This window comes from Lissotriton helveticus, chromosome 5_1, assembly GCF_964261635.1.
Source record: "Lissotriton helveticus chromosome 5_1, aLisHel1.1, whole genome shotgun sequence".
Classification (NCBI taxonomy): Eukaryota; Metazoa; Chordata; class Amphibia; order Caudata; family Salamandridae; genus Lissotriton; species Lissotriton helveticus.
Genome location: NC_136065.1, coordinates 1,648,919,876 through 1,648,943,274, shown reverse-complemented (window position 1 = coordinate 1,648,943,274; position 23,399 = coordinate 1,648,919,876). Strand labels below are relative to the sequence as shown.

General features: G+C 44.9%; 16 non-coding genes across 16 annotated transcripts; all 16 read right to left on the bottom strand.

Moving 5' to 3' along the window:
• Positions 1 to 990: 990 nt before the first annotated feature.
• On the bottom strand, positions 991 to 1,072 carry TRNAS-GCU (transfer RNA serine (anticodon GCU)). The gene has a single exon. It is a non-coding gene; the product is annotated as a tRNA-Ser (tRNA).
• Positions 1,073 to 2,628: 1,556 nt separating this feature from the next.
• Positions 2,629 to 2,700, bottom strand: TRNAT-UGU (transfer RNA threonine (anticodon UGU)). Its single transcript has one exon. It is a non-coding gene; the product is annotated as a tRNA-Thr (tRNA).
• A 1,156-nt stretch (positions 2,701 to 3,856) lies between these two features.
• Positions 3,857 to 3,938, bottom strand: TRNAS-GCU (transfer RNA serine (anticodon GCU)). The gene has a single exon. It is a non-coding gene; the product is annotated as a tRNA-Ser (tRNA).
• Positions 3,939 to 5,469: 1,531 nt separating this feature from the next.
• Positions 5,470 to 5,541, bottom strand: TRNAT-UGU (transfer RNA threonine (anticodon UGU)). The gene has a single exon. It is a non-coding gene; the product is annotated as a tRNA-Thr (tRNA).
• A 1,156-nt stretch (positions 5,542 to 6,697) lies between these two features.
• Positions 6,698 to 6,779, bottom strand: TRNAS-GCU (transfer RNA serine (anticodon GCU)). The gene has a single exon. It is a non-coding gene; the product is annotated as a tRNA-Ser (tRNA).
• A 1,556-nt stretch (positions 6,780 to 8,335) lies between these two features.
• On the bottom strand, positions 8,336 to 8,407 carry TRNAT-UGU (transfer RNA threonine (anticodon UGU)). Its single transcript has one exon. It is a non-coding gene; the product is annotated as a tRNA-Thr (tRNA).
• A 1,156-nt stretch (positions 8,408 to 9,563) lies between these two features.
• On the bottom strand, positions 9,564 to 9,645 carry TRNAS-GCU (transfer RNA serine (anticodon GCU)). Its single transcript has one exon. It is a non-coding gene; the product is annotated as a tRNA-Ser (tRNA).
• A 1,556-nt stretch (positions 9,646 to 11,201) lies between these two features.
• On the bottom strand, positions 11,202 to 11,273 carry TRNAT-UGU (transfer RNA threonine (anticodon UGU)). Its single transcript has one exon. It is a non-coding gene; the product is annotated as a tRNA-Thr (tRNA).
• A 1,156-nt stretch (positions 11,274 to 12,429) lies between these two features.
• On the bottom strand, positions 12,430 to 12,511 carry TRNAS-GCU (transfer RNA serine (anticodon GCU)). Its single transcript has one exon. It is a non-coding gene; the product is annotated as a tRNA-Ser (tRNA).
• Positions 12,512 to 14,067: 1,556 nt separating this feature from the next.
• TRNAT-UGU (transfer RNA threonine (anticodon UGU)) lies at positions 14,068 to 14,139 on the bottom strand. The gene has a single exon. It is a non-coding gene; the product is annotated as a tRNA-Thr (tRNA).
• A 1,156-nt stretch (positions 14,140 to 15,295) lies between these two features.
• TRNAS-GCU (transfer RNA serine (anticodon GCU)) lies at positions 15,296 to 15,377 on the bottom strand. Its single transcript has one exon. It is a non-coding gene; the product is annotated as a tRNA-Ser (tRNA).
• Positions 15,378 to 16,933: 1,556 nt separating this feature from the next.
• On the bottom strand, positions 16,934 to 17,005 carry TRNAT-UGU (transfer RNA threonine (anticodon UGU)). Its single transcript has one exon. It is a non-coding gene; the product is annotated as a tRNA-Thr (tRNA).
• A 1,156-nt stretch (positions 17,006 to 18,161) lies between these two features.
• On the bottom strand, positions 18,162 to 18,243 carry TRNAS-GCU (transfer RNA serine (anticodon GCU)). The gene has a single exon. It is a non-coding gene; the product is annotated as a tRNA-Ser (tRNA).
• Positions 18,244 to 19,799: 1,556 nt separating this feature from the next.
• Positions 19,800 to 19,871, bottom strand: TRNAT-UGU (transfer RNA threonine (anticodon UGU)). Its single transcript has one exon. It is a non-coding gene; the product is annotated as a tRNA-Thr (tRNA).
• Positions 19,872 to 21,027: 1,156 nt separating this feature from the next.
• On the bottom strand, positions 21,028 to 21,109 carry TRNAS-GCU (transfer RNA serine (anticodon GCU)). Its single transcript has one exon. It is a non-coding gene; the product is annotated as a tRNA-Ser (tRNA).
• Positions 21,110 to 22,654: 1,545 nt separating this feature from the next.
• On the bottom strand, positions 22,655 to 22,726 carry TRNAT-UGU (transfer RNA threonine (anticodon UGU)). The gene has a single exon. It is a non-coding gene; the product is annotated as a tRNA-Thr (tRNA).
• Positions 22,727 to 23,399: the final 673 nt, after the last annotated feature.

Below are 23,399 nucleotides of genomic sequence, written 5' to 3'. Positions count from 1 at the left end.
ATTTTGATTTGAGAACATAAGAGTATTCACATTTATGACCATACTGATAGCTCTAGTTAGTATGTCCACAATCAGTGACAGATAGAGAACTCACTTATTAGATGTGATCTGTCTCTGTGGGGCAGACATATGTCAACAGTCATACACTTGAGATGGCTGAAACTTTAGGAGTAAGAGCTGCTTTCTTATCAGTCTATCTATCCAAACTGGTTAGAAGTAACCCTGGGCGTCCGAATCGGCTACGCCCACGGAGTAGGCGTAGTGTTGCCTTCTACGCATTTTGCGTAGACAGCGTAGCCGGCAACACTACGCCCACTCCGTGAGCGTAGCCGATTTGGCCGCCACCCGCCTCCCTCCCGCCCTCCCCTACATACATTATTTAAGCAACTAACCTTAATAAAACAATTTTTAAAGCACTTACCATGTCCGGGGCTCTTCCGGGGCTCCCTCTTGGAATAGCGTCCCTTCCTGGATACCAATGCGCATGCGCGGCCTCCCGCGCATGCGCATTTCTCGGGAGAAATGCGCATGCGCGGCCGCCCGCGCATGCGCATTGGTATCCAGGACGACGCTATTCCAAGAGGGAGCCCCGGACGAGCCCCGGACACGGTAAGTGCTTTAAAATTGTTTTATTAAGGGTAGTTGCTTAAATAATGTATGTAGGGGAGAGCGGGAGGGAGGTGCGTAGTGGGGCTACGCGGAGTGCGGGAGTGGGGGTAGCTTCTCGCCCACTCCGCGTAGCTCCGCGGAGCCCCACTACGCCCACTACGACCAGGGTTAGTTAGAAGGCCAGGAGTGAGGGAAAGGCAATCCTCTGGACACTTCATGAAAGATCTAATTTCAATTAAGCACAAAACCCCTTAATTTGACATAATTGCCAAAATGGAATAGTCAGTTGGGCCCTTCTAGTGGATTATGGCTGTGTCTTGAAAGAGAGTGTAATTGTACTACGAGACATGCCCACCTTCAAAAGAGTGTCTGATGGCGTTCCGACGAAGGTGGGATTCGAACCCACGCGTGCAGAGCACAATGGATTAGCAGTCCATCGCCTTAACCACTCGGCCACCTAGTCTGCCTTAGGTGACTATGTTTCATTTTTTAGGAAATTCTTACGATGTGCTAATTACAAATAATCATAAGTTTCTCCTAGACTGTGTCAGAACTGGCAAATATATGTGGTGTTCAATAGACAGAGCACATGATATAGCAGAATTATCAAATCTGTTCCATTAGGACTGTAGTTTTTAATAGTCATGATAACATGCTAGCATGTGAGTCGATCTTGCACAGTGAATAAGGGAGCAGTGCCAGTATCTCCTTGGTCAGCTCTAGATGGCTCAACTGGGGAGATATGAGAACAGTGAGCTCCAGTGGCACTATCGGTTAGCGCACGGTACTTATACAGCAGTACTTGCATTGAGGCATGCCGAGGTTGTGAGTTCGAGCCTCACCTGGCGCAGCTTACTGGTTTTTCATAAACCATTTCACTAAAAGTATAGATTAAACTCAGGGTAAAGACGGCCCTTGCTAGAGAGTTTTTACTTCTTTTCAGGATCTGCGTGTCCGACTCTTCCAGGTGCAAATATCACAATCCTATTCGATGCTCCTTATAAACATTCCATGATGTGCCGTCTTGCATAGCATGCAAACACCACATCAGTGCATTTAAAAATACATTTGTAGAATAATAAATATGATGAAAACATTGTTGTCACGGGATAACCATATACTGAGGAGCTGCAAACAGTGCTGTATCAGCTACTAACAATAACATGTAAATGAAAGACATATCAAAAGAAGAGCGTCATCATATTAATGTTTCTAGTCAACATAAGAGTTGCACCATAGCAGCTTATGGTGCTTTCTGCTCAGATTGTGCCTCCAATCCCACATTGATTTTTTTTATTCTTTGCAGTTTAAAAAAACAATTCATGCTCAAAGTTACCTTTTTAAAACCATTCAACCTAATATATTTATTTCTCTAACTTGTGAATGTGGTCCATGTTCTCTTTTCCTCATCCCCATCACGATACTCCTTTTCCCGAAATCAGGTTCACTTCTTTATCCAGCCCACCCATCCAAGGTCACCAAATCTATGAAGCGATTCTGCTTTTTCTCACATTCTCTCTATGTACAAGATACCTTGTATCATTTGAATGGACAGCAGGAGAGTCGGATATTTATGGTTAGTGGGGGTGGGGTTTTGAAGATTAACCTCATTTGACTAAGAGCCGGGGCATCTGGGAGGAAAAGTATTTTAAGGGGGATGAAGTTCACATCTCCTTGGTGAAATTTCTAGATCCTTATTTCATCCTTTCTGTGGATGCAGACTCAGTCGGAACAGAGGTCATAGTCCTCGCTCTGACTTTCAAAGGAACTTCAAATATGCATGGCTTATTTGGCTTTGCCCGGCAGGGCTTGCCTGGCGGGGTGAGAATGGCGTTTGTCAGGCGTTCGTCAGGCGATCGGAAGGGGTGAGGCGATAGTTTATGGTTCAATGGTTTTCATGAAGTCTTCTTGATACGATGAAAGCAGGAAAGGGAAGCTTGTCAATAAGCAAACTTAAGACAAGGTGTGACTCCTAGAAAGAATGACTTGGAAACAACATACAGAAACTCACATATAAAAAGGCCCTGATGAGGCTTGAACTCATGACCCCTGGTTTACAAGACCCGTGCTCTGCCACTGAGCTACAAGGCCAGCCTGCCTGCAGTATGTAAATCGCTTCATGTATTCTTACTGCGGTATGAAGATATCTATGATTTTGAGACTCTGTATGGAAATGCAGTTGCATTTGAATGTCTACATGCGTGCACAAATTGAAGAGCATGCTTAAGACACTTTTCTTGGAAGTAGGAAAAACTCCATTTTGATTTGAGAACATAAGAGTATTCACATTTATGACCATACTGATAGCTCTAGTTAGTATGTCCACAATCAGTGACAGATAGAGAACTCACTTATTAGAAGTGATCTGTCTCTGTGGGGCAGACATATGTCAACAGTCATAGACTTGAGATGGCTGAAACTTTAGGAGTAAGAGCTGCTTTCTTATCAGTCTATCTATCCAAACTGGTTAGAAGTAACCCTGGGCGTCCGAATCGGCTACGCCCACGGAGTAGGCGTAGTGTTGCCTTCTACGCATTTTGCGTAGACAGCGTAGCCGGCAACACTATGCCCACTCCGTGTGCGTAGCCGATTCGGCCGCCACCCGCCTCCCTCCCGCCCTCCCCTACATACATTATTTAAGCAACTAACCTTAATAAAACAATTTTTAAAGCACTTACCATGTCCGGGGCTCTTCCGGGGCTCCCTCTTGGAATAGCGTCCCTTCCTGGATACCAATGCGCATGCGCGGCCTCCCGCGCATGCGCATTTCTCGGGAGAAATGCGCATGCGCGGCCGCCCGCGCATGCGCATTGGTATCCAGGACGACGCTATTCCAAGAGGGAGCCCCGGACGAGCCCCGGACACGGTAAGTGCTTTAAAATTGTTTTATTAAGGGTAGTTGCTTAAATAATGTATGTAGGGGAGAGCGGGAGGGAGGTGCGTAGTGGGGCTACGCGGAGTGCGGGAGTGGGCGTAGCTTCTCGCCCACTCCGCGTAGCTCCGCGGAGCCCCACTATGCCCACTACGACCAGGGTTAGTTAGAAGGCCAGGAGTGAGGGAAAGGCAATCCTCTGGACACTTCATGAAAGATCTAATTTCAATTAAGCACAAAACCCCTTAATTTGACATAATTGCCAAAATGGAATAGTCAGTTGGGCCCTTCTAGTGGATTATGGCTGTGTCTTGAAAGAGAGTGTAATTGTACTACGAGACATGCCCACCTTCAAAAGAGTGTCTGATGGCGTTCCGACAAAGGTGGGATTCGAACCCACGCGTGCAGAGCACAATGGATTAGCAGTCCATCGCCTTAACCACTCGGCCACCTCGTCTGCCTTAGGTGACTATGTTTCATTTTTTAGGAAATTCTTACGATGTGCTAATTACAAATAATCATAAGTTTCTCCTAGACTGTGTCAGAACTGGCAAATATATGTGGTGTTCAATAGACAGAGCACATGATATAGCAGAATTATCAAATCTGTTCCATTAGGACTGTAGTTTTTAATAGTCATGATAACATGCTAGCATGTGAGTCGATCTTGCACAGTGAATAAGGGAGCAGTGCCAGTATCTCCTTGGTCAGCTCTAGATGGCTCAACTGGGGAGATATGAGAACAGTGAGCTCCAGTGGCACTATCGGTTAGCGCACGGTACTTATACAGCAGTACTTGCATTGAGGCATGCCGAGGTTGTGAGTTCGAGCCTCACCTGGCGCATCTTACTGGTTTTTCATAAACCATTTCACTAAAAGTATAGATTAAACTCAGGGTAAAGACGGCCCTTGCTAGAGAGTTTTTACTTCTTTTCAGGATCTGCGTGTCCGACTCTTCCAGGTGCAAATATCACAATCCTATTCGATGCTCCTTATAAACATTCCATGATGTGCCGTCTTGCATAGCATGCAAACACCACATCAGTGCATTTAAAAATACATTTGTAGAATAATAAATATGATGAAAACATTGTTGTCACGGGATAACCATATACTGAGGAGCTGCAAACAGTGCTGTATCAGCTACTAACAATAACATGTAAATGAAAGACATATAAAAAGAAGAGCGTCATCATATTAATGTTTCTAGTCAACATAAGAGTTGCACCATAGCAGCTTATGGTGCTTTCTGCTCAGATTGTGCCTCCAATCCCACATTGATTTTTTTTATTCTTTGCAGTTTAAAAAAACAATTCATGCTCAAAGTTACCTTTTTAAAACCATTCAACCTAATATATTTATTTCTCTAACTTGTGAATGTGGTCCATGTTCTCTTTTCCTCATCCCCATCACGATACTCCTTTTCCCGAAATCAGGTTCACTTCTTTATCCAGCCCACCCATCCAAGGTCACCAAATCTATGAAGCGATTCTGCTTTTTCTCACATTCTCTCTATGTACAAGATACCTTGTATCATTTGAATGGACAGCAGGAGAGTCGGATATTTATGGTTAGTGGGGGTGGGGTTTTGAAGATTAACCTCATTTGACTAAGAGCCGGGGCATCTGGGAGGAAAAGTATTTTAAGGGGGATGAAGTTCACATCTCCTTGGTGAAATTTCTAGATCCTTATTTCATCCTTTCTGTGGATGCAGACTCAGTCGGAACAGAGGTCATAGTCCTCGCTCTGACTTTCAAAGGAACTTCAAATATGCATGGCTTATTTGGCTTTGCCCGGCGGGGTGAGAATGGCGTTTGTCAGGCGTTCGGAAGGGGTGAGGCGATAGTTTATGGGTCAATGGTTTTCATGAAGTCTTCTTGATACGATGAAAGCAGGAAAGGGAAGCTTGTCAATAAGCAAACTTAAGACAAGGTGTGACTCCTAGAAAGAATGACTTGGAAACAACATACAGAAACTCACATATAAAAAGGCCCTGATGAGGCTTGAACTCATGACCCCTGGTTTACAAGACCCGTGCTCTGCCACTGAGCTACAAGGCCAGCCTGCCTGCAGTATGTAAATCGCTTCATGTATTCTTACTGCAGTATGAAGATATCTATGATTTTGAGACTCTGTATGGAAATGCAGTTGCATTTGAATGTCTACATGCGTGCACAAATTGAAGAGCATGCTTAAGACACTTTTCTTGGAAGTAGGAAAAACTCCATTTTGATTTGAGAACATAAGAGTATTCACATTTATGACCATACTGATAGCTCTAGTTAGTATGTCCACAATCAGTGACAGATAGAGAACTCACTTATTAGATGTGATCTGTCTCTGTGGGGCAGACATATGTCAACAGTCATACACTTGAGATGGCTGAAACTTTAGGAGTAAGAGCTGCTTTCTTATCAGTCTATCTATCCAAACTGGTTAGAAGTAACCCTGGGCGTCCGAATCGGCTACGCCCACGGAGTAGGCGTAGTGTTGCCTTCTACGCATTTTGCGTAGACAGCGTAGCCGGCAACACTACGCCCACTCCGTGAGCGTAGCCGATTTGGCCGCCACCCGCCTCCCTCCCGCCCTCCCCTACATACATTATTTAAGCAACTAACCTTAATAAAACAATTTTTAAAGCACTTACCATGTCCGGGGCTCTTCCGGGGCTCCCTCTTGGAATAGCGTCCCTTCCTGGATACCAATGCGCATGCGCGGCCTCCCGCGCATGCGCATTTCTCGGGAGAAATGCGCATGCGCGGCCGCCCGCGCATGCGCATTGGTATCCAGGACGACGCTATTCCAAGAGGGAGCCCCGGACGAGCCCCGGACACGGTAAGTGCTTTAAAATTGTTTTATTAAGGGTAGTTGCTTAAATAATGTATGTAGGGGAGAGCGGGAGGGAGGTGCGTAGTGGGGCTACGCGGAGTGCGGGAGTGGGGGTAGCTTCTCGCCCACTCCGCGTAGCTCCGCGGAGCCCCACTACGCCCACTACGACCAGGGTTAGTTAGAAGGCCAGGAGTGAGGGAAAGGCAATCCTCTGGACACTTCATGAAAGATCTAATTTCAATTAAGCACAAAACCCCTTAATTTGACATAATTGCCAAAATGGAATAGTCAGTTGGGCCCTTCTAGTGGATTATGGCTGTGTCTTGAAAGAGAGTGTAATTGTACTACGAGACATGCCCACCTTCAAAAGAGTGTCTGATGGCGTTCCGACGAAGGTGGGATTCGAACCCACGCGTGCAGAGCACAATGGATTAGCAGTCCATCGCCTTAACCACTCGGCCACCTAGTCTGCCTTAGGTGACTATGTTTCATTTTTTAGGAAATTCTTACGATGTGCTAATTACAAATAATCATAAGTTTCTCCTAGACTGTGTCAGAACTGGCAAATATATGTGGTGTTCAATAGACAGAGCACATGATATAGCAGAATTATCAAATCTGTTCCATTAGGACTGTAGTTTTTAATAGTCATGATAACATGCTAGCATGTGAGTCGATCTTGCACAGTGAATAAGGGAGCAGTGCCAGTATCTCCTTGGTCAGCTCTAGATGGCTCAACTGGGGAGATATGAGAACAGTGAGCTCCAGTGGCACTATCGGTTAGCGCACGGTACTTATACAGCAGTACTTGCATTGAGGCATGCCGAGGTTGTGAGTTCGAGCCTCACCTGGCGCAGCTTACTGGTTTTTCATAAACCATTTCACTAAAAGTATAGATTAAACTCAGGGTAAAGACGGCCCTTGCTAGAGAGTTTTTACTTCTTTTCAGGATCTGCGTGTCCGACTCTTCCAGGTGCAAATATCACAATCCTATTCGATGCTCCTTATAAACATTCCATGATGTGCCGTCTTGCATAGCATGCAAACACCACATCAGTGCATTTAAAAATACATTTGTAGAATAATAAATATGATGAAAACATTGTTGTCACGGGATAACCATATACTGAGGAGCTGCAAACAGTGCTGTATCAGCTACTAACAATAACATGTAAATGAAAGACATATCAAAAGAAGAGCGTCATCATATTAATGTTTCTAGTCAACATAAGAGTTGCACCATAGCAGCTTATGGTGCTTTCTGCTCAGATTGTGCCTCCAATCCCACATTGATTTTTTTTATTCTTTGCAGTTTAAAAAAACAATTCATGCTCAAAGTTACCTTTTTAAAACCATTCAACCTAATATATTTATTTCTCTAACTTGTGAATGTGGTCCATGTTCTCTTTTCCTCATCCCCATCACGATACTCCTTTTCCCGAAATCAGGTTCACTTCTTTATCCAGCCCACCCATCCAAGGTCACCAAATCTATGAAGCGATTCTGCTTTTTCTCACATTCTCTCTATGTACAAGATACCTTGTATCATTTGAATGGACAGCAGGAGAGTCGGATATTTATGGTTAGTGGGGGTGGGGTTTTGAAGATTAACCTCATTTGACTAAGAGCCGGGGCATCTGGGAGGAAAAGTATTTTAAGGGGGATGAAGTTCACATCTCCTTGGTGAAATTTCTAGATCCTTATTTCATCCTTTCTGTGGATGCAGACTCAGTCGGAACAGAGGTCATAGTCCTCGCTCTGACTTTCAAAGGAACTTCAAATATGCATGGCTTATTTGGCTTTGCCCGGCAGGGCTTGCCTGGCGGGGTGAGAATGGCGTTTGTCAGGCGTTCGTCAGGCGATCGGAAGGGGTGAGGCGATAGTTTATGGTTCAATGGTTTTCATGAAGTCTTCTTGATACGATGAAAGCAGGAAAGGGAAGCTTGTCAATAAGCAAACTTAAGACAAGGTGTGACTCCTAGAAAGAATGACTTGGAAACAACATACAGAAACTCACATATAAAAAGGCCCTGATGAGGCTTGAACTCATGACCCCTGGTTTACAAGACCCGTGCTCTGCCACTGAGCTACAAGGCCAGCCTGCCTGCAGTATGTAAATCGCTTCATGTATTCTTACTGCGGTATGAAGATATCTATGATTTTGAGACTCTGTATGGAAATGCAGTTGCATTTGAATGTCTACATGCGTGCACAAATTGAAGAGCATGCTTAAGACACTTTTCTTGGAAGTAGGAAAAACTCCATTTTGATTTGAGAACATAAGAGTATTCACATTTATGACCATACTGATAGCTCTAGTTAGTATGTCCACAATCAGTGACAGATAGAGAACTCACTTATTAGAAGTGATCTGTCTCTGTGGGGCAGACATATGTCAACAGTCATAGACTTGAGATGGCTGAAACTTTAGGAGTAAGAGCTGCTTTCTTATCAGTCTATCTATCCAAACTGGTTAGAAGTAACCCTGGGCGTCCGAATCGGCTACGCCCACGGAGTAGGCGTAGTGTTGCCTTCTACGCATTTTGCGTAGACAGCGTAGCCGGCAACACTATGCCCACTCCGTGTGCGTAGCCGATTCGGCCGCCACCCGCCTCCCTCCCGCCCTCCCCTACATACATTATTTAAGCAACTAACCTTAATAAAACAATTTTTAAAGCACTTACCATGTCCGGGGCTCTTCCGGGGCTCCCTCTTGGAATAGCGTCCCTTCCTGGATACCAATGCGCATGCGCGGCCTCCCGCGCATGCGCATTTCTCGGGAGAAATGCGCATGCGCGGCCGCCCGCGCATGCGCATTGGTATCCAGGACGACGCTATTCCAAGAGGGAGCCCCGGACGAGCCCCGGACACGGTAAGTGCTTTAAAATTGTTTTATTAAGGGTAGTTGCTTAAATAATGTATGTAGGGGAGAGCGGGAGGGAGGTGCGTAGTGGGGCTACGCGGAGTGCGGGAGTGGGCGTAGCTTCTCGCCCACTCCGCGTAGCTCCGCGGAGCCCCACTATGCCCACTACGACCAGGGTTAGTTAGAAGGCCAGGAGTGAGGGAAAGGCAATCCTCTGGACACTTCATGAAAGATCTAATTTCAATTAAGCACAAAACCCCTTAATTTGACATAATTGCCAAAATGGAATAGTCAGTTGGGCCCTTCTAGTGGATTATGGCTGTGTCTTGAAAGAGAGTGTAATTGTACTACGAGACATGCCCACCTTCAAAAGAGTGTCTGATGGCGTTCCGACAAAGGTGGGATTCGAACCCACGCGTGCAGAGCACAATGGATTAGCAGTCCATCGCCTTAACCACTCGGCCACCTCGTCTGCCTTAGGTGACTATGTTTCATTTTTTAGGAAATTCTTACGATGTGCTAATTACAAATAATCATAAGTTTCTCCTAGACTGTGTCAGAACTGGCAAATATATGTGGTGTTCAATAGACAGAGCACATGATATAGCAGAATTATCAAATCTGTTCCATTAGGACTGTAGTTTTTAATAGTCATGATAACATGCTAGCATGTGAGTCGATCTTGCACAGTGAATAAGGGAGCAGTGCCAGTATCTCCTTGGTCAGCTCTAGATGGCTCAACTGGGGAGATATGAGAACAGTGAGCTCCAGTGGCACTATCGGTTAGCGCACGGTACTTATACAGCAGTACTTGCATTGAGGCATGCCGAGGTTGTGAGTTCGAGCCTCACCTGGCGCATCTTACTGGTTTTTCATAAACCATTTCACTAAAAGTATAGATTAAACTCAGGGTAAAGACGGCCCTTGCTAGAGAGTTTTTACTTCTTTTCAGGATCTGCGTGTCCGACTCTTCCAGGTGCAAATATCACAATCCTATTCGATGCTCCTTATAAACATTCCATGATGTGCCGTCTTGCATAGCATGCAAACACCACATCAGTGCATTTAAAAATACATTTGTAGAATAATAAATATGATGAAAACATTGTTGTCACGGGATAACCATATACTGAGGAGCTGCAAACAGTGCTGTATCAGCTACTAACAATAACATGTAAATGAAAGACATATAAAAAGAAGAGCGTCATCATATTAATGTTTCTAGTCAACATAAGAGTTGCACCATAGCAGCTTATGGTGCTTTCTGCTCAGATTGTGCCTCCAATCCCACATTGATTTTTTTTATTCTTTGCAGTTTAAAAAAACAATTCATGCTCAAAGTTACCTTTTTAAAACCATTCAACCTAATATATTTATTTCTCTAACTTGTGAATGTGGTCCATGTTCTCTTTTCCTCATCCCCATCACGATACTCCTTTTCCCGAAATCAGGTTCACTTCTTTATCCAGCCCACCCATCCAAGGTCACCAAATCTATGAAGCGATTCTGCTTTTTCTCACATTCTCTCTATGTACAAGATACCTTGTATCATTTGAATGGACAGCAGGAGAGTCGGATATTTATGGTTAGTGGGGGTGGGGTTTTGAAGATTAACCTCATTTGACTAAGAGCCGGGGCATCTGGGAGGAAAAGTATTTTAAGGGGGATGAAGTTCACATCTCCTTGGTGAAATTTCTAGATCCTTATTTCATCCTTTCTGTGGATGCAGACTCAGTCGGAACAGAGGTCATAGTCCTCGCTCTGACTTTCAAAGGAACTTCAAATATGCATGGCTTATTTGGCTTTGCCCGGCAGGGCTTGCCCGGCGGGGTGAGAATGGCGTTTGTCAGGCGTTCGTCAGGCGATCGGAAGGGGTGAGTCGATAGTTTATGGTTCAATGGTTTTCATGAAGTCTTCTTGATACGATGAAAGCAGGAAAGGGAAGCTTGTCAATAAGCAAACTTAAGACAAGGTGTGACTCCTAGAAAGAATGACTTGGAAACAACATACAGAAACTCACATATAAAAAGGCCCTGATGAGGCTTGAACTCATGACCCCTGGTTTACAAGACCCGTGCTCTGCCACTGAGCTACAAGGCCAGCCTGCCTGCAGTATGTAAATCGCTTCATGTATTCTTACTGCGGTATGAAGATATCTATGATTTTGAGACTCTGTATGGAAATGCAGTTGCATTTGAATGTCTACATGCGTGCACAAATTGAAGAGCATGCTTAAGACACTTTTCTTGGAAGTAGGAAAAACTCCATTTTGATTTGAGAACATAAGAGTATTCACATTTATGACCATACTGATAGCTCTAGTTAGTATGTCCACAATCAGTGACAGATAGAGAACTCACTTATTAGAAGTGATCTGTCTCTGTGGGGCAGACATATGTCAACAGTCATAGACTTGAGATGGCTGAAACTTTAGGAGTAAGAGCTGCTTTCTTATCAGTCTATCTATCCAAACTGGTTAGAAGTAACCCTGGGCGTCCGAATCGGCTACGCCCACGGAGTAGGCGTAGTGTTGCCTTCTACGCATTTTGCGTAGACAGCGTAGCCGGCAACACTACGCCCACTCCGTGTGCGTAGCCGATTCGGCCGCCACCCGCCTCCCTCCCGCCCTCCCCTACATACATTATTTAAGCAACTAACCTTAATAAAACAATTTTTAAAGCACTTACCATGTCCGGGGCTCTTCCGGGGCTCCCTCTTGGAATAGCGTCCCTTCCTGGATACCTATGCGCATGCGCGGCCTCCCGCGCATGCGCATTTCTCGGGAGAAATGCGCATGCGCGGCCGCCCGCGCATGCGCATTGGTATCCAGGACGACGCTATTCCAAGAGGGAGCCCCGGACGAGCCCCGGACACGGTAAGTGCTTTAAAATTGTTTTATTAAGGGTAGTTGCTTAAATAATGTATGTAGAGGAGAGCGGGAGGGAGGTGCGTAGTGGGGCTACGCGGAGTGCGGGAGTGGGCGTAGCTTCTCGCCCACTCCGCGTAGCTCCGCGGAGCCCCACTACGCCCACTACGACCAGGGTTAGTTAGAAGGCCAGGAGTGAGGGAAAGGCAATCCTCTGGACACTTCATGAAAGATCTAATTTCAATTAAGCACAAAACCCCTTAATTTGACATAATTGCCAAAATGGAATAGTCAGTTGGGCCCTTCTAGTGGATTATGGCTGTGTCTTGAAAGAGAGTGTAATTGTACTACGAGACATGCCCACCTTCAAAAGAGTGTCTGATGGCGTTCCGACGAAGGTGGGATTCGAACCCACGCGTGCAGAGCACAATGGATTAGCAGTCCATCGCCTTAACCACTCGGCCACCTCGTCTGCCTTAGGTTACTATGTTTCATTTTTTAGGAAATTCTTACGATGTGCTAATTACAAATAATCATAAGTTTCTCCTAGACTGTGTCAGAACTGGCAAATATATGTGGTGTTCAATAGACAGAGCACATGATATAGCAGAATTATCAAATCTGTTCCATTAGGACTGTAGTTTTTAATAGTCATGATAACATGCTAGCATGTGAGTCGATCTTGCACAGTGAATAAGGGAGCAGTGCCAGTATCTCCTTGGTCAGCTCTAGATGGCTCAACTGGGGAGATATGAGAACAGTGAGCTCCAGTGGCGCTATCGGTTAGCGCACGGTACTTATACAGCAGTACTTGCATTGAGGCATGCCGAGGTTGTGAGTTCGAGCCTCACCTGGCGCAGCTTACTGGTTTTTCATAAACCATTTCACTAAAAGTAAAGATTAAACTCAGGGTAAAGACGGCCCTTGCTAGAGAGTTTTTACTTCTTTTCAGGATCTGCGTGTCCGACTCTTCCAGGTGCAAATATCACAATCCTATTCGATGCTCCTTATAAACATTCCATGATGTGCCGTCTTGCATAGCATGCAAACACCACATCAGTGCATTTAAAAATACATTTGTAGAATAATAAATATGATGAAAACATTGTTGTCACGGGATAACCATATACTGAGGAGCTGCAAACAGTGCTGTATCAGCTACTAACAATAACATGTAAATGAAAGACATATCAAAAGAAGAGCGTCATCATATTAATGTTTCTAGTCAACATAAGAGTTGCACCATAGCAGCTTATGGTGCTTTCTGCTCAGATTGTGCCTCCAATCCCACATTGATTTTTTTTATTCTTTGCAGTTTAAAAAAACAATTCATGCTCAAAGTTACCTTTTTAAAACCATTCAACCTAATATATTTATTTCTCTAACTTGTGAATGTGGTCCATGTTCTCTTTTCCTCATCCCCATCACGATACTCCTTTTCCCGAAATCAGGTTCACTTCTTTATCCAGCCCACCCATCCAAGGTCACCAAATCTATGAAGCGATTCTGCTTTTTCTCACATTCTCTCTATGTACAAGATACCTTGTATCATTTGAATGGACAGCAGGAGAGTCGGATATTTATGGTTAGTGGGGGTGGGGTTTTGAAGATTAACCTCATTTGACTAAGAGCCGGGGCATCTGGGAGGAAAAGTATTTTAAGGGGGATGAAGTTCACATCTCCTTGGTGAAATTTCTAGATCCTTATTTCATCCTTTCTGTGGATGCAGACTCAGTCGGAACAGAGGTCATAGTCCTCGCTCTGACTTTCAAAGGAACTTCAAATATGCATGGCTTATTTGGCTTTGCCCGGCAGGGCTTGCCCGGCGGGGTGAGAATGGCGTTTGTCAGGCGTTCGTCAGGCGATCGGAAGGGGTGAGGCGATAGTTTATGGGTCAATGGTTTTCATGAAGTCTTCTTGATACGATGAAAGCAGGAAAGGGAAGCTTGTCAATAAGCAAACTTAAGACAAGGTGTGACTCCTAGAAAGAATGACTTGGAAACAACATACAGAAACTCACATATAAAAAGGCCCTGATGAGGCTTGAACTCATGACCCCTGGTTTACAAGACCCGTGCTCTGCCACTGAGCTACAAGGCCAGCCTGCCTGCAGTATGTAAATCGCTTCATGTATTCTTACTGCGGTATGAAGATATCTATGATTTTGAGACTCTGTATGGAAATGCAGTTGCATTTGAATGTCTACATGCGTGCACAAATTGAAGAGCATGCTTAAGACACTTTTCTTGGAAGTAGGAAAAACTCCATTTTGATTTGAGAACATAAGAGTATTCACATTTATGACCATACTGATAGCTCTAGTTAGTATGTCCACAATCAGTGACAGATAGAGAACTCACTTATTAGATGTGATCTGTCTCTGTGGGGCAGACATATGTCAACAGTCATACACTTGAGATGGCTGAAACTTTAGGAGTAAGAGCTGCTTTCTTATCAGTCTATCTATCCAAACTGGTTAGAAGTAACCCTGGGCGTCCGAATCGGCTACGCCCACGGAGTAGGCGTAGTGTTGCCTTCTACGCATTTTGCGTAGACAGCGTAGCCGGCAACACTACGCCCACTCCGTGAGCGTAGCCGATTCGGCCGCCACCCGCCTCCCTCCCGCCCTCCCCTACATACATTATTTAAGCAACTAACCTTAATAAAACAATTTTTAAAGCACTTACCATGTCCGGGGCTCTTCCGGGGCTCCCTCTTGGAATAGCGTCCCTTCCTGGATACCAATGCGCATGCGCGGCCTCCCGCGCAAGCGCATTTCTCGGGAGAAATGCGCATGCGCGGCCGCCCGCGCATGCGCATTGGTATCCAGGACGACGCTATTCCAAGAGGGAGCCCCGGACGAGCCCCGGACACGGTAAGTGCTTTAAAATTGTTTTATTAAGGGTAGTTGCTTAAATAATGTATGTAGGGGAGAGCGGGAGGGAGGTGCGTAGTGGGGCTACGCGGAGTGCGGGAGTGGGCGTAGCTTCTCGCCCACTCCGCGTAGCTCCGCGGAGCCCCACTACGCCCACTACGACCAGGGTTAGTTAGAAGGCCAGGAGTGAGGGAAAGGCAATCCTCTGGACACTTCATGAAAGATCTAATTTCAATTAAGCACAAAACCCCTTAATTTGACATAATTGCCAAAATGGAATAGTCAGTTGGGCCCTTCTAGTGGATTATGGCTGTGTCTTGAAAGAGAGTGTAATTGTACTACGAGACATGCCCACCTTCAAAAGAGTGTCTGATGGCGTTCCGACGAAGGTGGGATTCAAACCCACGCGTGCAGAGCACAATGGATTAGCAGTCCATCGCCTTAACCACTCGGCCACCTCGTCTGCCTTAGGTGACTATGTTTCATTTTTTAGGAAATTCTTACGATGTGCTAATTACAAATAATCATAAGTTTCTCCTAGACTGTGTCAGAACTGGCAAATATATGTGGTGTTCAATAGACAGAGCACATGATATAGCAGAATTATCAAATCTGTTCCATTAGGACTGTAGTTTTTAATAGTCATGATAACATGCTAGCATGTGAGTCGATCTTGCACAGTGAATAAGGGAGCAGTGCCAGTATCTCCTTGGTCAGCTCTAGATGGCTCAACTGGGGAGATATGAGAACGGTGAGCTCCAGTGGCGCTATCGGTTAGCGTGCGATACTTATACAGCAGTACTTGCATTGAGGCATGCCGAGGTTGTGAGTTCGAGCCTCACCTGGCGCAGCTTACTGGTTTTTCATAAACCATTTCACTAAAAGTAAAGATTAAACTCAGGGTAAAGACGGCCCTTGCTAGAGAGTTTTTACTTCTTTTCAGGATCTGCGTGTCCGACTCTTCCAGGTGCAAATATCACAATCCTATTCGATGCTCCTTATAAACATTCCATGATGTGCCGTCTTGCATAGCATGCAAACACCACATCAGTGCATTTAAAAATACATTTGTAGAATAATAAATATGATGAAAACATTGTTGTCACGGGATAACCATATACTGAGGAGCTGCAAACAGTGCTGTATCAGCTACTAACAATAACATGTAAATGAAAGACATATCAAAAGAAGAGCGTCATCATATTAATGTTTCTAGTCAACATAAGAGTTGCACCATAGCAGCTTATGGTGCTTTCTGCTCAGATTGTGCCTCCAATCCCACATTGATTTTTTTTATTCTTTGCAGTTTAAAAAAACAATTCATGCTCAAAGTTACCTTTTTAAAACCATTCAACCTAATATATTTATTTCTCTAACTTGTGAATGTGGTCCATGTTCTCTTTTCCTCATCCCCATCACGATACTCCTTTTCCCGAAATCAGGTTCACTTCTTTATCCAGCCCACCCATCCAAGGTCACCAAATCTATGAAGCGATTCTGCTTTTTCTCACATTCTCTCTATGTACAAGATACCTTGTATCATTTGAATGGACAGCAGGAGAGTCGGATATTTATGGTTAGTGGGGGTGGGGTTTTGAAGATTAACCTCATTTGACTAAGAGCCGGGGCATCTGGGAGGAAAAGTATTTTAAGGGGGATGAAGTTCACATCTCCTTGGTGAAATTTCTAGATCCTTATTTCATCCTTTCTGTGGATGCAGACTCAGTCGGAACAGAGGTCATAGTCCTCGCTCTGACTTTCAAAGGAACTTCAAATATGCATGGCTTATTTGGCTTTGCCCGGCAGGGCTTGCCCGGCGGGGTGAGAATGGCGTTTGTCAGGCGTTCGTCAGGCGATCGGAAGGGGTGAGGCGATAGTTTATGGGTCAATGGTTTTCATGAAGTCTTCTTGATACGATGAAAGCAGGAAAGGGAAGCTTGTCAATAAGCAAACTTAAGACAAGGTGTGACTCCTAGAAAGAATGACTTGGAAACAACATACAGAAACTCACATATAAAAAGGCCCTGATGAGGCTTGAACTCATGACCCCTGGTTTACAAGACCCGTGCTCTGCCACTGAGCTACAAGGCCAGCCTGCCTGCAGTATGTAAATCGCTTCATGTATTCTTACTGCGGTATGAAGATATCTATGATTTTGAGACTCTGTATGGAAATGCAGTTGCATTTGAATGTCTACATGCGTGCACAAATTGAAGAGCATGCTTAAGACACTTTTCTTGGAAGTAGGAAAAACTCCATTTTGATTTGAGAACATAAGAGTATTCACATTTATGACCATACTGATAGCTCTAGTTAGTATGTCCACAATCAGTGACAGATAGAGAACTCACTTATTAGATGTGATCTGTCTCTGTGGGGCAGACATATGTCAACAGTCATACACTTGAGATGGCTGAAACTTTAGGAGTAAGAGCTGCTTTCTTATCAGTCTATCTATCCAAACTGGTTAGAAGTAACCCTGGGCGTCCGAATCGGCTACGCCCACGGAGTAGGCGTAGTGTTGCCTTCTACGCATTTTGCGTAGACAGCGTAGCCGGCAACACTACGCCCACTCCGTGAGCGTAGCCGATTCGGCCGCCACCCGCCTCCCTCCCGCCCTCCCCTACATACATTATTTAAGCAACTAACCTTAATAAAACAATTTTTAAAGCACTTACCATGTCCGGGGCTCTTCCGGGGCTCCCTCTTGGAATAGCGTCCCTTCCTGGATACCAATGCGCATGCGCGGCCTCCCGCGCATGCGCATTTCTCGGGAGAAATGCGCATGCGCGGCCGCCCGCGCATGCGCATTGGTATCCAGGACGACGCTATTCCAAGAGGGAGCCCCGGACGAGCCCCGGACACGGTAAGTGCTTTAAAATTGTTTTATTAAGGGTAGTTGCTTAAATAATGTATGTAGGGGAGAGCGGGAGGGAGGTGCGTAGTGGGGCTACGCGGAGTGCGGGAGTGGGCGTAGCTTCTCGCCCACTCCGCGTAGCTCCGCGGAGCCCCACTACGCCCACTACGACCAGGGTTAGTTAGAAGGCCAGGAGTGAGGGAAAGGCAATCCTCTGGACACTTCATGAAAGATCTAATTTCAATTAAGCACAAAACCCCTTAATTTGACATAATTGCCAAAATGGAATAGTCAGTTGGGCCCTTCTAGTGGATTATGGCTGTGTCTTGAAAGAGAGTGTAATTGTACTACGAGACATGCCCACCTTCAAAAGAGTGTCTGATGGCGTTCCGACGAAGGTGGGATTCGAACCCACGCGTGCAGAGCACAATGGATTAGCAGTCCATCGCCTTAACCACTCGGCCACCTCGTCTGCCTTAGGTGACTATGTTTCATTTTTTAGGAAATTCTTACGATGTGCTAATTACAAATAATCATAAGTTTCTCCTAGACTGTGTCAGAACTGGCAAATATATGTGGTGTTCAATAGACAGAGCACATGATATAGCAGAATTATCAAATCTGTTCCATTAGGACTGTAGTTTTTAATAGTCATGATAACATGCTAGCATGTGAGTCGATCTTGCACAGTGAATAAGGGAGCAGTGCCAGTATCTCCTTGGTCAGCTCTAGATGGCTCAACTGGGGAGATATGAGAACAGTGAGCTCCAGTGGCGCTATCGGTTAGCGCACGGTACTTATACAGCAGTACTTGCATTGAGGCATGCCGAGGTTGTGAGTTCGAGCCTCACCTGGCGCAGCTTACTGGTTTTTCATAAACCATTTCACTAAAAGTAAAGATTAAACTCAGGGTAAAGACGGCCCTTGCTAGAGAGTTTTTACTTCTTTTCAGGATCTGCGTGTCCGACTCTTCCAGGTGCAAATATCACAATCCTATTCGATGCTCCTTATAAACATTCCATGATGTGCCGTCTTGCATAGCATGCAAACACCACATCAGTGCATTTAAAAATACATTTGTAGAATAATAAATATGATGAAAACATTGTTGTCACGGGATAACCATATACTGAGGAGCTGCAAACAGTGCTGTATCAGCTACTAACAATAACATGTAAATGAAAGACATATCAAAAGAAGAGCGTCATCATATTAATGTTTCTAGTCAACATAAGAGTTGCACCATAGCAGCTTATGGTGCTTTCTGCTCAGATTGTGCCTCCAATCCCACATTGATTTTTTTTATTCTTTGCAGTTTAAAAAAACAATTCATGCTCAAAGTTACCTTTTTAAAACCATTCAACCTAATATATTTATTTCTCTAACTTGTGAATGTGGTCCATGTTCTCTTTTCCTCATCCCCATCACGATACTCCTTTTCCCGAAATCAGGTTCACTTCTTTATCCAGCCCACCCATCCAAGGTCACCAAATCTATGAAGCGATTCTGCTTTTTCTCACATTCTCTCTATGTACAAGATACCTTGTATCATTTGAATGGACAGCAGGAGAGTCGGATATTTATGGTTAGTGGGGGTGGGGTTTTGAAGATTAACCTCATTTGACTAAGAGCCGGGGCATCTGGGAGGAAAAGTATTTTAAGGGGGATGAAGTTCACATCTCCTTGGTGAAATTTCTAGATCCTTATTTCATCCTTTCTGTGGATGCAGACTCAGTCGGAACAGAGGTCATAGTCCTCGCTCTGACTTTCAAAGGAACTTCAAATATGCATGGCTTATTTGGCTTTGCCCGGCAGGGCTTGCCCGGCGGGGTGAGAATGGCGTTTGTCAGGCGTTCGTCAGGCGATCCGAAGGGGTGAGGCGATAGTTTATGGGTCAATGGTTTTCATGAAGTCTTCTTGATACGATGAAAGCAGGAAAGGGAAGCTTGTCAATAAGCAAACTTAAGACAAGGTGTGACTCCTAGAAAGAATGACTTGGAAACAACATACAGAAACTCACATATAAAAAGGCCCTGATGAGGCTTGAACTCATGACCCCTGGTTTACAAGACCCGTGCTCTGCCACTGAGCTACAAGGCCAGCCTGGCTGCAGTATGTAAATCGCTTCATGTATTCTTACTGCGGTATGAAGATATCTATGATTTTGAGACTCTGTATGGAAATGCAGTTGCATTTGAATGTCTACATGCGTGCACAAATTGAAGAGCATGCTTAAGACACTTTTCTTGGAAGTAGGAAAAACTCCATTTTGATTTGAGAACATAAGAGTATTCACATTTATGACCATACTGATAGCTCTAGTTAGTATGTCCACAATCAGTGACAGATAGAGAACTCACTTATTAGATGTGATCTGTCTCTGTGGGGCAGACATATGTCAACAGTCATACACTTGAGATGGCTGAAACTTTAGGAGTAAGAGCTGCTTTCTTATCAGTCTATCTATCCAAACTGGTTAGAAGTAACCCTGGGCGTCCGAATCGGCTACGCCCACGGAGTAGGCGTAGTGTTGCCTTCTACGCATTTTGCGTAGACAGCGTAGCCGGCAACACTACGCCCACTCCGTGAGCGTAGCCGATTCGGCCGCCACCCGCCTCCCTCCCGCCCTCCCCTACATACATTATTTAAGCAACTAACCTTAATAAAACAATTTTTAAAGCACTTACCATGTCCGGGGCTCTTCCGGGGCTCCCTCTTGGAATAGCGTCCCTTCCTGGATACCAATGCGCATGCGCGGCCTCCCGCGCATGCGCATTTCTCGGGAGAAATGCGCATGCGCGGCCGCCCGCGCATGCGCATTGGTATCCAGGACGACGCTATTCCAAGAGGGAGCCCCGGACGAGCCCCGGACACGGTAAGTGCTTTAAAATTGTTTTATTAAGGGTAGTTGCTTAAATAATGTATGTAGGGGAGAGCGGGAGGGAGGTGCGTAGTGGGGCTACGCGGAGTGCGGGAGTGGGCGTAGCTTCTCGCCCACTCCGCGTAGCTCCGCGGAGCCCCACTACGCCCACTACGACCAGGGTTAGTTAGAAGGCCAGGAGTGAGGGAAAGGCAATCCTCTGGACACTTCATGAAAGATCTAATTTCAATTAAGCACAAAACCCCTTAATTTGACATAATTGCCAAAATGGAATAGTCAGTTGGGCCCTTCTAGTGGATTATGGCTGTGTCTTGAAAGAGAGTGTAATTGTACTACGAGACATGCCCACCTTCAAAAGAGTGTCTGATGGCGTTCCGACGAAGGTGGGATTCGAACCCACGCGTGCAGAGCACAATGGATTAGCAGTCCATCGCCTTAACCACTCGGCCACCTCGTCTGCCTTAGGTGACTATGTTTCATTTTTTAGGAAATTCTTACGATGTGCTAATTACAAATAATCATAAGTTTCTCCTAGACTGTGTCAGAACTGGCAAATATATGTGGTGTTCAATAGACAGAGCACATGATATAGCAGAATTATCAAATCTGTTCCATTAGGACTGTAGTTTTTAATAGTCATGATAACATGCTAGCATGTGAGTCGATCTTGCACAGTGAATAAGGGAGCAGTGCCAGTATCTCCTTGGTCAGCTCTAGATGGCTCAACTGGGGAGATATGAGAACAGTGAGCTCCAGTGGCGCTATCGGTTAGCGCGCGGTACTTATACAGCAGTACTTGCATTGAGGCATGCCGAGGTTGTGAGTTCGAGCCTCACCTGGCGCAGCTTACTGGTTTTTCATAAACCATTTCACTAAAAGTAAAGATTAAACTCAGGGTAAAGACGGCCCTTGCTAGAGAGTTTTTACTTCTTTTCAGGATCTGCGTGTCCGACTCTTCCAGGTGCAAATATCACAATCCTATTCGATGCTCCTTATAAACATTCCATGATGTGCCGTCTTGCATAGCATGCAAACACCACATCAGTGCATTTAAAAATACATTTGTAGAATAATAAATATGATGAAAACATTGTTGTCACGGGATAACCATATACTGAGGAGCTGCAAACAGTGCTGTATCAGCTACTAACAATAACATGTAAATGAAAGACATATCAAAAGAAGAGCGTCATCATATTAATGTTTCTAGTCAACATAAGAGTTGCACCATAGCAGCTTATGGTGCTTTCTGCTCAGATTGTGCCTCCAATCCCACATTGATTTTTTTTATTCTTTGCAGTTTAAAAAAACAATTCGTGCTCAAAGTTACCTTTTTAAAACCATTCAACCTAATATATTTATTTCTCTAACTTGTGAATGTGGTCCATGTTCTCTTTTCCTCATCCCCATCACGATACTCCTTTTCCCGAAATCAGGTTCACTTCTTTATCCAGCCCACCCATCCAAGGTCACCAAATCTATGAAGCGATTCTGCTTTTTCTCACATTCTCTCTATGTACAAGATACCTTGTATCATTTGAATGGACAGCAGGAGAGTCGGATATTTATGGTTAGTGGGGGTGGGGTTTTGAAGATTAACCTCATTTGACTAAGAGCCGGGGCATCTGGGAGGAAAAGTATTTTAAGGGGGATGAAGTTCACATCTCCTTGGTGAAATTTCTAGATCCTTATTTCATCATTTCTGTGGATGCAGACTCAGTCGGAACAGAGGTCATAGTCCTCGCTCTGACTTTCAAAGGAACTTCAAATATGCATGGCTTATTTGGCTTTGCCCGGCAGGGCTTGCCCGGCGGGGTGAGAATGGCGTTTGTCAGGCGTTCGGAAGGGGTGAGGCGATAGTTTATGGGTCAATGGTTTTCATGAAGTCTTCTTGATACGATGAAAGCAGGAAAGGGAAGCTTGTCAATAAGCAAACTTAAGACAAGGTGTGACTCCTAGAAAGAATGACTTGGAAACAACATACAGAAACTCACATATAAAAAGGCCCTGATGAGGCTTGAACTCATGACCCCTGGTTTACAAGACCCGTGCTCTGCCACTGAGCTACAAGGCCAGCCTGCCTGCAGTATGTAAATCGCTTCATGTATTCTTACTGCGGTATGAAGATATCTATGATTTTGAGACTCTGTATGTAAATGCAGTTGCATTTGAATGTCTACATGCGTGCACAAATTGAAGAGCATGCTTAAGACACTTTTCTTGGAAGTAGGAAAAACTCCATTTTGATTTGAGAACATAAGAGTATTCACATTTATGACCATACTGATAGCTCTAGTTAGTATGTCCACAATCAGTGACAGATAGAGAACTCACTTATTAGATGTGATCTGTCTCTGTGGGGCAGACATATGTCAACAGTCATACACTTGAGATGGCTGAAACTTTAGGAGTAAGAGCTGCTTTCTTATCAGTCTATCTATCCAAACTGGTTAGAAGTAACCCTGGGCGTCCGAATCGGCTACGCCCACGGAGTAGGCGTAGTGTTGCCTTCTACGCATTTTGCGTAGACAGCGTAGCCGGCAACACTACGCCCACTCCGTGAGCGTAGCCGATTCGGCCGCCACCCGCCTCCCTCCCGCCCTCCCCTACATACATTATTTAAGCAACTAACCTTAATAAAACAATTTTTAAAGCACTTACCATGTCCGGGGCTCTTCCGGGGCTCCCTCTTGGAATAGCGTCCCTTCCTGGATACCAATGCGCATGCGCGGCCTCCCGCGCATGCG